Raw genomic sequence first — 13509 nt, 5'->3', positions numbered from 1 at the left:
GTGCCCCCCAAAAGGAGGGGGGGGGGTGGGAGGGGGTGACGCTTTAGGGGGCTTCTAAGTGAAATCTTACCAGCATCAGAAACTACCTTGCATCAGGTATTTTGTAGAGCTGGTTTTGTTCCGCAGAGAAGTGAGAACTTTGGGATTACATTAACATGTCTTTGGCGCGGTGTGTGGTCTTTGTGTGCAGCTTGTAGCTGTTGAGAATGACTTGTTGGAAGCGTGTATGCTCTCATCGCTCTCTTTTGTAGAACCCCACAGTGCAAATCCCCAAGTCCTCCTGGCTTTATGGGCTGGTCTCCATGAACCTCAAGCAATTAGTGTCTAATCTCAAGGTTATCGCATTTAAGTCAGGGACTAGCTGGTGAATTTTATTCGCCTGTTTAGCTTCAGTATCACATTCAAGCTGATTCTGATTCTGACTTGCAGGATAATACTTTGCACCAGCAAACCTCTGTTTTATGTCTCCGTGCAGCTCCGGTTTGAATTTATAGTTAAAGGATTTCAAATATGCGTGCGTCTTAAAAATGAGGCTGCAATAAATTCCAGGAGATGATCAACAAGCAAGAGTTGATTTCAGTTTTTTCATTGACGTCGATAAAATTGTATTAAAAATTGTATTTGACTTGTAATTAGTGAATAATGCAACTTACACCCAGAAAATGTCAGCCTTAGCCATTTCAAGTTGCGTTTCTAAAGTGCATACATTATCTTAGGGACAATTCTTCAATGGGGAGTAAACATCTAGACCGCAGTGTCGGAGATCAGGATGCAAATAATACCCAGTCATGATGCTGCAGGTTTAGACCCCGTTAAAGTTGGTTTTGTTGCCTGTGTTCAGTTTTGCTGCAATAGCATTAATTGGTTCCTCCGAAACACATTTTTGTAAGACTGAATGAAACTTTGACGAGAGATATGACAAAGAGAATCTACGATTTATGAAATATGATTATTTAATACATAAGATATTAAGAATATAAGCTAATCCTACAACAAGTCAACAAAATCGCGAGTTTTCATTGATTTTGTTCAATGCAAAGCTGAGTTTAATCTCTGACATTGATTATTACAGATTCCTGTGGCTTGTTTGTATTAAGGAAACGCATGCATAAATGAAAAACACCATCTAATACAAATTAAAACTTGGTATTGAATTTCTGAGGGATTCTCTGTTCTATTGTTTTGTGTGTAATTTGTTAGAGATGCCGAGGCGGACCTGGGTGCTGTCCACGGTGCTGAAGTAGATATGTTAATAGAAAATCAGCACAAAGATGCACAAAGTGAATTAAAAATATAGAATGCTGGATAAAAATCAAGTCACCTCATAATCACACACAGAAATTTCAACATTTTCAACACAACTTGGAGCTCTGCAGAAGATAATCATTCATAATTACCTTGTTTACAGATTGCAAAATAATGCACTTTCATCTTTTAACACAGCCACTCTTGTTCTTGTTTCTTAAGTTCCTAAACATTTCATTGCAGGAAGCCGAAGCATTCATGTGCATTACAAATAGGACAATTACACATCAACTGCAATCACCCCTTTTGGTAAATGTTACTGTCAGCTAGCAGCAAAAATCTTTAATTGTCCCACGTTTATCTGGTTCTTTAAGCCATTGTGCAAAGAGCGCAAACGAGGGTCATTTGTGGGCTGAAATACTTTGCATGCAAAGCGGAGTATAAGATGCTGTAATACTTGACCTTTCAGCATAATTGTTGCGGAATGAAATGCAGCATTCAGAGCTGGCTGAGTGGAGTCTTTTTTCTCTCCCTTCCTCTGATGAACAAAGCGCATTTTATACATCTTCAGTGTTCATTTGGCTTTGTTTCTTTTGAAGAAAATTTCGCTGGCACTGGCTGCAATTTATCTTCATTTTAATAATGCTGCTGAGGCGGACAAAAAAGAGGCACAAATCAGATTTCTCAATTCAAAACTTAACAATAGGCTTTATGCTTAACCTAAAAAGCCAGAAAACGTAAATGGATGCGCTGTCATCAATTTGACACGACAGGCCTTTGGCTAAATGATACTGGACAGTAGGGTTTAACGTCTTGCTCAAGGAGCAGTAGGAAGGACACTGTCGTGGAGGTTGTAACTCACATGGAGACTGGAAGATGCCTGAACATTCTGAGTGGTTTCTCGAGTGAACATTCAAAATGCTGACATTAAACCAGAGAAAAATTATCACACAAAGGTATGTTATGTGGCCCAGAGCTGCAATAATGTCTGATGAAGTGATCTGTGGTTTAGAACCACTAAGGGTCCCCCCCCCAATCCACAGTAAAACAATGATGAAGACAAATGAGCAAACAGAATGAACTAAATCCTAATAAGCAGTACTATATCAAATTGCCTGATAAAAGTCTGAGGTCAAAACGTTGTTAATAAAGTAAGTGCAAGTGACAGAATGTGCAGGAGTCTTTGGTTTCTTCACAAAATAATTATATAAATATAAATTTGTGAAGGTTTTTGTCTTTAACAGAAATTTTAACTTGTATTCCATTATTGATACTCTTTTTTTTTTTCCTGGACCAAATGTACAAGTGGAACAAAATTTGAGAAAACTCTGGAAAAGAAAATAAATTAGACAATATCCAACATAACCAGTATTAGCAGGCATTAACTTACTAAATAACTCTTTAAGGGCATTAACTCTTCCTTAATAATGGTCTAAACATTTCTGAAAAACAGACTGCTGAAATATACCTGTTACTGTATAGGACTACAGCAGTTTGAATTAAACTGCTCACCTGGTATATTTTAGTTGTGTTCCCTGACTCCTGTATGTTGTCCTAGTGTTAGTTTTTATGTAAAACCAAGCAATTTGTTTGGAGGAACTTTATTCAGTACGCTGATCGTTTTCTAAGCCTTTCCAATTGCTGAACAAACTGCTCAGGTTTTGTCTCATCTGCCTGAAGTTTTGAAGGTCAAAAAGTGTCATGGCAGATTTGTTGCTATGAATTTGTAAATCTAGTTAAGAAGGGCGTCATCTGCATATAAGTTAATGTCACAGTGAAATAGCACTTTACTTGTCTTTAGTTTCAGCAATGTGAAACAAAACATGGACTAGTTTAATTATAAACAAGATTTAATTACTTCACATGTGACTGGATTGCTTTATAAAGAGGGGGGTGCGCTTGCTTTGGCAATTACAGTGTGATAAGGAGTTGTGTGAGGGATGTGGAGCTGCACGAGACATTGGCTTCCATACAGACCTCCCTCACCCATATTAGACTAGGAGAAGGATGGGGCAGAAATGAGATCTCATTCATATTCTTTGGAAAATTCTTTTTCCAGCTGAGATCACCTCCTACTAAGACATTGTCAACTGCAGTTTTATATTTGCTAAGATAGTTTTTAACTGGAAAATTACTCTTATTTCACTGATCCCAGACCGGCTCCCTGTGGCACCTCAGGTTTGGTGAAATGGATCATGAGTTGTTAGCTGAGACAAATACTGTTTCTCAGTCTAATAACAGGATGTCTTGGTTTGCCAAATGACTAAAACACATTTTTTGATATGTAAACTGGACATTTTGGATTTTGATGAAAACACAACAATGGTGGTCATGTCAGTTTTTGAGCACAGTCCTCTACCTGCCTTGTTTATCCCCACGTGGCTCAGCAGTTAAAATGAGCAACTGGCCACGTGCAAGAGTAATTGTCCTGCCATCATTTTGTTAACAAATGGAAAAACAAAAATGCCCAGAAATGTAATTTTTTTTTTTGTCCTAACTCTTGACATCCATGTGTCAAAATCATGTAGCAGGTAGTGAGGGTTTTTAGTGCACATTTACTCTTTAAAGTTGACAGAGCTGGTGTGGTTTGTAGCTTTTCTGGGGCTAGGGGCCAAAATCAACTATAGCATGTGGTTTTGTGAATTTGGGCCATAATGTTTTTAACAAATGGAAAAACAAAAATGCCCATAAATGTTATTTTTTTTTTGTCCTAACTCTTGACATCCATGTGTCAAAATCATGTAGCAGGTAGTGAGGGTTTTTAGTGCACATTTACTCTTTAAAGTTGACAGAGCTGGTGTGGTTTGTAGCTTTTCTGGGGCTAGGGGCCAAAATCAACTATAGCATGTGGTTTTGTGAATTTGGGCCAACTATAATATAAATATCAACACATTGCTGGAACAGAAATCTGTTAAGGTGAGGGATAAGGACGTGAAAACATTGTCGGTGTACAACAGTGCAGGTAATATCAGCTCTGTGAGCTCCAGTAGTGTCGGCAGCCATACTCCTAACATTTCATTCAGTTAGGCTCTCCTCCTCTAAACTAATGAAGTGCCGTCCTGGCTGTGTCCAGCTAAACTAATGCAAGTGCTTGTACTGCCACCATTCAATCCTATGTGTGTCTGTGGTTTGTCCTAGAAGACCCGGTATGAGTTTCAGATTAAGGTAAAGGACAAAAAAATTGTAAGATTACATAAGATTAGCAAATAGATTTGTTAAAAAAAGATTAAGGTTAGAATTGGAGCAAACAGTTAAGATTGGTTTTTGATTTAAGTTCATCATTAAGTACCAATCATAGGTCTGACAACAAAGCAGGACACTTATAGACCATGTTTACCATACTCAGGTCTCATGAAGCTTAAAGTATCTGGATAATCCAACTGCCTCAAAACTACTCGAACTGAGGAAAGGACTGTTCTTGTTTCCTTAGTTATCTAGACTTGTTGATCCCACTTTTTGCAGAAAACCTGGTGCCTTAAAAGAGAATATAGCAGCAGTATTTCAAGTCTAACTATAGTAACCCAGTTAAAAAAAAAAAATAGAAGTTTTATTTAGTCTAAACATCAAAAGCCAAATTTTCTTTTAAAAAAAAGTGGTTCTCGTAACTCAATAATCTTCTTACCAGCATATTGAAAACCATATTTTACACAAACCATCTTTCCCTCATGATCCATTAGTTTCTTTATTCTACCAAATTGGCAGCCAGCCTGCTTTCACGCATTTCTATCAGCCTATTTCATAAGTGCAAAAACAACCTTATTCATTTCTTCTATATTCTTTCAAAAGCATATTTTTAACCCCAGACACCAGCAGCGTAACCCAAACTTTGGTTGTACACAGTCTGATAAAGTTTTAAGTGAAAAAGCACATCAGTGATAAATATTTAGTTGTACAAATGAATCCTACAGAATAAGCTGTTGTCCTGCTGTGCACATTTATCCAGCACATAGAGACCAAACATGTGTTTGTTAGTAGTTAGCATTAAATCACACTTAATTTATTGTGGATTTCTAGATTGTTCTGCCAACTTGTAAGGTAGTCAAAATGTAAATCAGAAATCCAGTTAGAATCAGGTTTCAAAGTTTGTTGGTCTGGTTTAACCTGAGTATGTGGAAGGTCCTCACAGGGGTAGGAATCCAAGAACGTGACTAAAGGTGCTCCCGTTAAACGTGCCAATTAAAGAGCGCAGACTAAAGCCGAGTTGTCATGTCTGTGTACAGTAGCAGCAGGAGTCCTTTGGAAAGCAACGAGCCATCACTAACCCCGTTAACAGCAGCCCCTCCAGACCGAGCCGGGTCCTGCTGCTGCTCTATAGACCTGCACCAATGACTTCTCCATTTAATGAAGCTGTGAATGGGCCCAGGCTATCCCTGTCAAATGGCAAGCCCTAAAGCGAGTTTAAATGGATGTGCATGTGACAAACACAAGGACACTAATATACAAATTATAACAACTACTTTTACAGGCTTAGAAAAAGCAAGTTTGATATTAAAAGTATAGTGGATAATTGTATGATCATACTTCTGTATATTTTAATCTGAATGCACGAGTCTTACTTGTAATGGAGTATTTTATAATGTATTACTAGCTTACTTAAATCAATTATTTTAATACTTCTTCCACCACTGATTTAGAGAATATTATGAGTAAGTGATTTTTTAAGGTAAGGAAACAAACACATTCATTTATATGCATAAATTAATGAGATCCCATATGATTAAAATTAAGCAATAAAACAGGCATTTGCAGTTGCATGGGTTTGGTTGGTTTTAAATAAATAAATAAATGAGGTCTCTCTCATAGTCCACCCGTCAGTCTGTCATTCACTGGGACTGAATAGTCGGCTCGTCTCTTTGCAGGCTAAAAAAAATTCCTTGAATGTTGTTACACAATAAGCAATCAGGATCCCAAAGCCTAGACATTTGACAGCTTAATGAGTTCAGGCTGCAATCACTTTCAGACCTGGTCCATTTTAACCCGAGCACAGCCTGTATGAGCCGAGCAGAGAAAAGACCCGACTCGTCCATTTAACTCACAGCAAAGACGCACACAACTACAGGTTAATAAAAACACAGGGTGGAGGTGGATGTAAATAGGTGCTGTATATTAGGACCTGTTGAGACTTGCCTGTTTTGTTCGGCTACCAGGAGGAGGGGTGATATTTGCCCCCCTAATGAAATATGTCATTACGAGGAATTCATGTGACACAAAAGGGGCGACAGTCAAAAATTGCCCCACTGCTGTTCAGTAATTATATAGTTTGCCCTGGCAGCGCCTTCAGGCAGGTGGCTGGTCCATCATGCAAATGGCTTGGCTGTGCTGCCATAATTAGCCACTGCGAGCCGCTTAAATTAACAATTAGCTAACATGCAATTCTGTTCACAATGCGGTAGTTCTCCTTTTAGGCCAATTGTCACTCTATGTTATTCCGGTTGCTGAATTGCCCAGTAGGATATAGCCTATGTGATTTCTTACTTGGTCAATTTAGAAACAAAATGAGCGGAGTTCGACAGAATCGGGGTTTATCCTAATCCCTAAAGAGCAGCTATATAGCAGTGTATGCGCCGCATGGAGGCGCGTTTATGTTGGACACTTTAACGCGCACCTCGGAGACGTCAGGCTGACAGGCAGCTCAGTGAAGGGGTGTCAGGTGTTGATAGTAAAATGGCAGTTAAACAGAAAACAGCGCTGTAAGTGAGAGTGAATCAGACTCAGAGGCCACATGCTGCGTCGCATCCAGCCCCAAAGGTTCTGCTTTTCTAACCTCTCCACTGATCCCCCTGCAGCCGGCGTCCTAAACACTGCTGCCTTACTGCAGGCCAATCACGGCCCACCCACTCTCCCATTATTCTCGCTGCCCTCCGACATGACACGGGAACAAAGTAGACATTAAGCAACATTAAACCCAGGGATGGGAGTAATCAGGAACCCGTTATCTCTTAATGAAGGAAAACACATGCGTAGTGATACACATAGCGGGTAATCAATAGAGACGCCGGACAAAGAGAATCGGGGCACCGAAAAGGGGGAATGCAAATCAGTTAGAATCGTTGTTTGCTTTGAAACCGTTCAGTCTATTTCCATTAATTACATGGCCATTAAAAGTAATTCGGCTAGGCTACACAGCAACAACAGTGCTCTCCCTTGCTTGTCCTTTTTTAAGGGGAGATGGGCAAGACGCTGGCTGGGGTCCAAGTTCCTTGTTAATCTCACTCAATCTGGGACTTTCTGCAACAAGATGAGTTTGAAGCAACTGACCTATCTATTAAACTGTATCTGAGTTAAAATAGCCGCATGTCCATGCTCGAGTTCATCAGGTCTTCATGTTCATTTCTTATCATAACCATTTTGTGCAGCACTTGGCATTTACAGTGGTTTGTTTGAGACAGCTTTGAAAACTGAGCTCTGTTGTTTAATCATGTTAAAATGTCATGCTTTACCATCATGATCACTGCGCTGTCTTATCTCCTTTTTACACAGAGTTGCTTTTACCAAATGCCCACAACCTCTTGTTGGTTGCTATAGCATTTTCAAGCACCATTCTGCTAAATCCCAACCCCCACATAGACCTGCTCTGCACACTTGTAATAAATTATCCTCAAGTGAAACAACTAAAAACGAGCTGGACCAAAGCTGGACAGGGCCACTTTACTGAATCACACCTCATAAACATTTTCATTTTTGTGTGACTTGACCTCAAAGCTTTTATACAGTCAGTGCATGTGTCTGAGTCTTTCAGCGCACGTCCTCTAAACCTTGCCAACTCTATGGGCCTACTGTTATTGCAGCTCTTATCTGCCTGCTGATGACTGATGTTATGCAATCACATTTTGCAGCAGCAGTAGACAAAATCTGTAGGCGGCTGGATGCATCTCATGCAGCGCCTCCTCCTTATCCTACAGCCTGAAGTGCAAACATATGCGTGTGGAACACCAGTGAGAAGGGCGCTGATTTGTTGATTAATTAAACGTGCTCCCCCCAAAAAGTGCCCCCTAAAAGCACACGTTCACACTGTCGTACCACCAAGTTCAGTGGTGAACGAGTGGAAATTTGAATCAGCCTCTTTATTCTATGAGCCCATCTTTGCCAAATTGAATGCAGATTGAAAATAATTTTTCAGCTCTTGACTTCAACTATTCAAGGCTCTGAATTGGTTTTGCTGCAGTCACATTGCCACACAAATGTAAATAAAAGCATTTACATATTGAGCAAATCCTTCAGATGACTGTGTGGCTGTCATTTGAGGGATATTGTGTGCAGAGAGAAATCAAAAATGACAGTGTTAACTATAAATACATTTTTATATTGGATTAATTGTGAAATTATAGATTTTTAAAATATATGTAATAGATTTTTTTTACACAGTATACAGTAAATAACCATAAATGATTTGTACTTGTCAAAGCACCTCACATATGTTTAATATTTGCAGCATCAACCCTGCAGAAACATGCTGTAGGCTTATGTTTTTGTTAAACACTTTATACTTACTTAAATACCACAGTATATGTACAGATCCATGTCTGCAACCAAGTCCTTTAGCGCCCACCTCCTCCAGTGGTTTCCTAGTGGAGGACCAGTGCCTGCTGTATTTTGGCAAGAAATCAATACGGGGGGAAATCTGTTCTAATCATCTGTACATTTACCATCACAATCAACAATCAAAGCCAAGACCTGAATCTTTATTTGTAGGCCTGAACTGAACAATTTTCCCACTGTGAAAGGCAAGCTAAATTAGAACCCTTGGTTCCTGTTAGTAGCTCTTAATGGCTCTGATTTGTGAACTGCTAAACGAGGTTATGTAAATTGATCCTGAATGTAGGCAGAGGCCCCCAGGTGACAGGTGCAGTCGGCTAGAGGTGGGGGCAGGCACGGGGTGGGGGGTAATACAGTGAGATGTATTTGCAGAGCCACCGAGAGACAGATTTACAGAGGTGAGGTGCATTATCTGCAGGCAGAGTTAAACATATTCCTAGAAATATGTCATACAGTGATATTCAGGTACTGCACTTTAGATACTTAATCAGGATTTGGCTTCAAATACACTAAAATACCAGCAGGGGAAAAGTACATTTTCTCAAATTCTGTGTTTAAGTACCTCTTGAAGTACTTTTTTACTTCGCCCCTTTTTTAAAACCAAAACCTGTCCTTTTACCGACTACATTTTAATACATGTAAATGCAAAACATATGAGCAGCTTCTAAAATAAAATGCATTTTTACACTTAACTACCAAACAGTGTATGAACTAGTTCAAATTAGTTCCAGTTGCATAATAGAACACTGACATGCATGGATTACGTCTACTGCATACTTTTACTCTTGAAACTTTAAGTTCAATTTGCTAGCACATTTGTATTTATACTTTTTTAAAAACTTATGAATGCAGGACTTTTATTGCCGTAGTTTTCCAGTGTGTTCACTACTTGTAAATAAACACCTGAATACTTCTCCCACCTTTGCCAAAACCGTATTTACTTCCGATTCACATCCTCGGTCATTATCCACCAGGAGTTTCTCATCTTGATCAGTACATCACGCGTTGGCAGATGGCCGTGTTTGAGACGAGTCTCTGTAGTTTTGGCTGAGGGTTTAATAACAAGGCAACTATCAGCATACAGCCTCTCAGTGAAAGTGCTGAGTGACTGGAGCACTGGCTCACTGCACCTCACTTCAGCCACTTGGCTCCACTGGTTGCAGTCTCTGGTGCAGGGAGGACAACATACAGTAGGACTAACCTGTCTGGTCAGTCTGAGTGCTGAGGACTAGTGGAACAAATACTGTATTGAATTTTGACTTGTACATATGCACTCATACGGTACATTAGTGAAGGAAAAATCATACTTATTTACTCCACTACTGTGGTTAAAAGTGTAGCTACCACTGAGCTACACCTCAGTCATTGTTCTGAGAGTTTGGAATATTATGGTGATGACTTGGTCACTAATTACACATATTAGGTTTTTAAGGGTTGTTCTAATATGTAGATCTACATTTTAGAATGTTACTGTTATAAAACTTGTATTAACTGATTTTTTTTGGCTTCTTAGTTGAAGTGGAAACAAACTATAGCACAATACTGAAACACATCCAATATTATGAAGCGACACTTGCTGAAAACAAGACTGACCCAAAACAGCAAAGTTATGAAATTTATACTAAAACAATTAGCTGAAAGATGCAAAAACATACCACAGCATTAGACTGCAGAGTCTGCAGAGCAATAATTCTCTGAGAGTTTATCACAATATATGACACGTTTCGCATTAATTTGACCCATAGGAGCTTTAAAATAATGCTTCCCATGGATGTAGTACTGTCCACTGAAAATGCAAGCCAGCAAGAAGACCATTCAACCAAAGAGTAGGGAGGATTTTTAGGAAACATAGTTGTTTAAAAATATTTCAGAGTGTGGTTTGTTACTAGTTTGCGCTGTTAGCTACAACACTAAATTGCTGCTTTCATGTTAATGTGTCAGTGTATTCTACAGTTTTAATTTACATATATGCAGTATTATAACACTGCATAGCTGCTTTTACTATTGATTAAGAAGAAACTTTTTTTTTAGAGCCAATATGGATGAGATGCCCTTAAAGCATTTAGGGGAAAAAAAGGAAAATGTATTAAAGCTCAAATTAAAGCACATGTAGTGGGACCGTTTTCACAGTTTCTGAGTTCTTCTCTTGACTTGTGCTATCTCACTGAATTTAAATTTTGTTATGTGATTTTTTTTTTTTTTTTTTTGCCAGATGTGGCCTTCAGATATAATTTACAGACAGAAGGTGTGTAATGAAAAATCCTCTGAACATAAGTCAGGCAACTGGCCTCTTGAATCACCCCTTACGTGCAAGGGAAGCTGTATTAAGCTGATTAAGCGATTGGAAATGTGGCAGGACCAGCAGTGTGCAGCGGTAAAAGCCAGTTAATAACTTTATGAGGATCCTTGGTGCTTTGCCCATATCGTTAATGCTCTTCACAATCAGAAGTGGCATAAAGCAATAACCTGCTGCCTACCCTTGTGGCTAACTTTCAGTTGAGGCTACATTGCACATGCATCGGAGTTTTCCCCATCACATTAATTCACTGAAAGTTTTGTATACTGCTGGATTCGCCTCTGTGCAAAATCACTATGTCCATTTTTATGTCTGGCTTTGGTCAGTGTTGGCTTTTTAGCCGTGCTAGCTGTGTGCCTCTATAGACTGCAGTGTTGTTCTGTCATCTGTCTCAGTGGGTTGATTTTATCTAAAATGAAATATTTCAACAACTGTTTGGTGGATTGTTGTGCACAGGCACTAGTATTACCCAGAAAGTGATGTGTACTGATTTCTGTGATCCCCTGACCTTTCCTATAGCACCAGCATGAGGCTGATGTTTCTTGCTTTGAGTTAAAGATGTCAACAACTATTGGAGGGTTTGCCAAGAAATTTGGAACAGACATGTCCCCATCAGGAAGAATTGTAATGTCTTTGGTGATCCATTAATTATAGTCATTAGGTCCGATATGCTTGTGACAAAAAGAATAACTTTCCCATCAGCCTCGGTGATACGTTGTGTTTCGTGCTCTTTAGCTAATGTTAGCACGCTAACAAGGGAAATTAATGGAATACCTGTTGGATGGGTTGCCATTAAATTTGGAGCAGACATCCATGATGCCAAGAGGATGTGATCAGCCCACCTTTCCTTATCTAGCAGTGTCATAACCTAGAGCCTTTCTACAATCCATAGATTGGCACAACATGTTTTACAAACATTCATAGATCAAAATGTCCTGGTCTCTTAACTTTTCATTCAGTTATTACTGTGGTTTCTGACAAAATGCTAGCAAAACTAATGACGTTCCCTCCAACATGAGCTGAGTTTAGTGCAAATTAGCTAATGTTAACACGCTAACCTGCTAAACTAAGATGGTGAATGGTGAACATTAAATTCTGCTAAACATATGTGGTTAGCATTAGCTACTGTGAGCCTATAAGCATGGCTACCACTTAATATCTGTACAGAGCCACTGCTATGTTAAATATTGAATAGTGAAATAACCAGGCAGGCATCTCAGTATATTTTACTATCCACTATGATGCTTTACTGCCTCATGGTGAACAAGTGGTTCTCTTCTCAAAATTAAACACAGTAGTTAAAAACATCGGTTGACGGTTATTAAAAGCAGCGTTTCCACAATCAGCTGCACTTAGGGAGCTCAGTCCTGAGCCCACAGGCAAGAATATGTTTAATTATTCCCTCTCAAAGTAAAACGAGACAAAACCTTCCCACTGCAATCCACTTGCCTCTCTACATTGTGCTCCCTTTTTCTCCTGACCCTCCCGTCCCGCCTTTACCCTGTCTCCTGCTCTGTCAACATCATCTGCCACCATGGAGCAGAGAAGCTCAGAAGTGGACCTTTTTACTTTGCTGCAGGTGGCTGATGCAACTGAAGCAAGAGGCAGTGACAGTCCTTCTTCACTTGCTTCCCCCCACCGCCTTGTTCCCTGTGTGACACAAACTCCCTCTTCCTCACCAGACTCCTAAATAGAAAATTTTCTTGACAAATTGTTTGGATAACCAGGTATCACAGAAAAACATATTAGCATTTAAAAGCAGCGTTTAAACAGTTAATACATGTTTTATAGCATACACATATTATTTAATGTCTGTTGTATATTTTTACATTTATCTATTATTGCAGCTATTTTATACTGTTATTAATCATTCATACAAAAAGTTATGAGAAATTATGACTGTTGACAAGTACTCTAATACATACTTGAAAATACCCCCATGTCTACTTTAAGCAACATTTATAGAGTTTTGAACTGGTGTTTATACATTTTGCTTATAAAAAGAAAGAATTAAAGTAAAGTGACAGTGGAAACATTTTTAAACGTTAAGATATAATTTTAATGTTTAGCTCTACCTTTGATGTGTATAATGTGTTGAATACTTACATCTGCTTTAGGTGTATTTAAGAACATTCACTCTTTTCTGGTGGCAGAAAGTAAATTATTACAGTTAATGAAGCCACCTCAGTGTATTTGTGAAATACTTTCATTTTAAGAATTTTCAAATCATGCTATTTTATACCTATTACTCCACTAGACTTATTTCACAGATAGTAAATGAGTAGCTTATAAAACATGTTGCATTGGGTTAAACCTACAAAAACATGTATAAAGCAAATGAAATTAGTTCCACTGTCCTCATTTACAAAATTAAAGTACAATATTTTGATGCATCTGCAAAAATAATGATTAAAATACATGTTCAAAGAATG

The 13509-nt window shown here is 38.8% G+C and overlaps 1 protein-coding gene across 2 annotated transcripts in view; it reads left to right on the top strand.

Moving 5' to 3' along the window:
• slc25a21 (solute carrier family 25 member 21) overlaps positions 1 to 12832 on the top strand; it is a 129261-nt gene extending 116429 nt beyond the window's left edge. For both annotated transcript variants that reach the window (XM_020608008.1, XM_020608007.1), the window contains one exon: positions 12657 to 12832. The gene's annotated coding sequence lies outside the window, so the exon portion shown is untranslated. The remainder of the gene's footprint in view (positions 1 to 12656) is intronic.
• Positions 12833 to 13509: the final 677 nt, after the last annotated feature.

The sequence above is a fragment of the Monopterus albus genome, unplaced genomic scaffold (assembly GCF_001952655.1).
Source record: "Monopterus albus unplaced genomic scaffold, M_albus_1.0 scaffold90.1, whole genome shotgun sequence".
NCBI classification, from domain to species: Eukaryota; Metazoa; Chordata; class Actinopteri; order Synbranchiformes; family Synbranchidae; genus Monopterus; species Monopterus albus.
The sequence above is the reverse complement of the archived record's forward strand: the minus strand, read 5'-3'. Positions and strand labels throughout refer to the sequence as shown.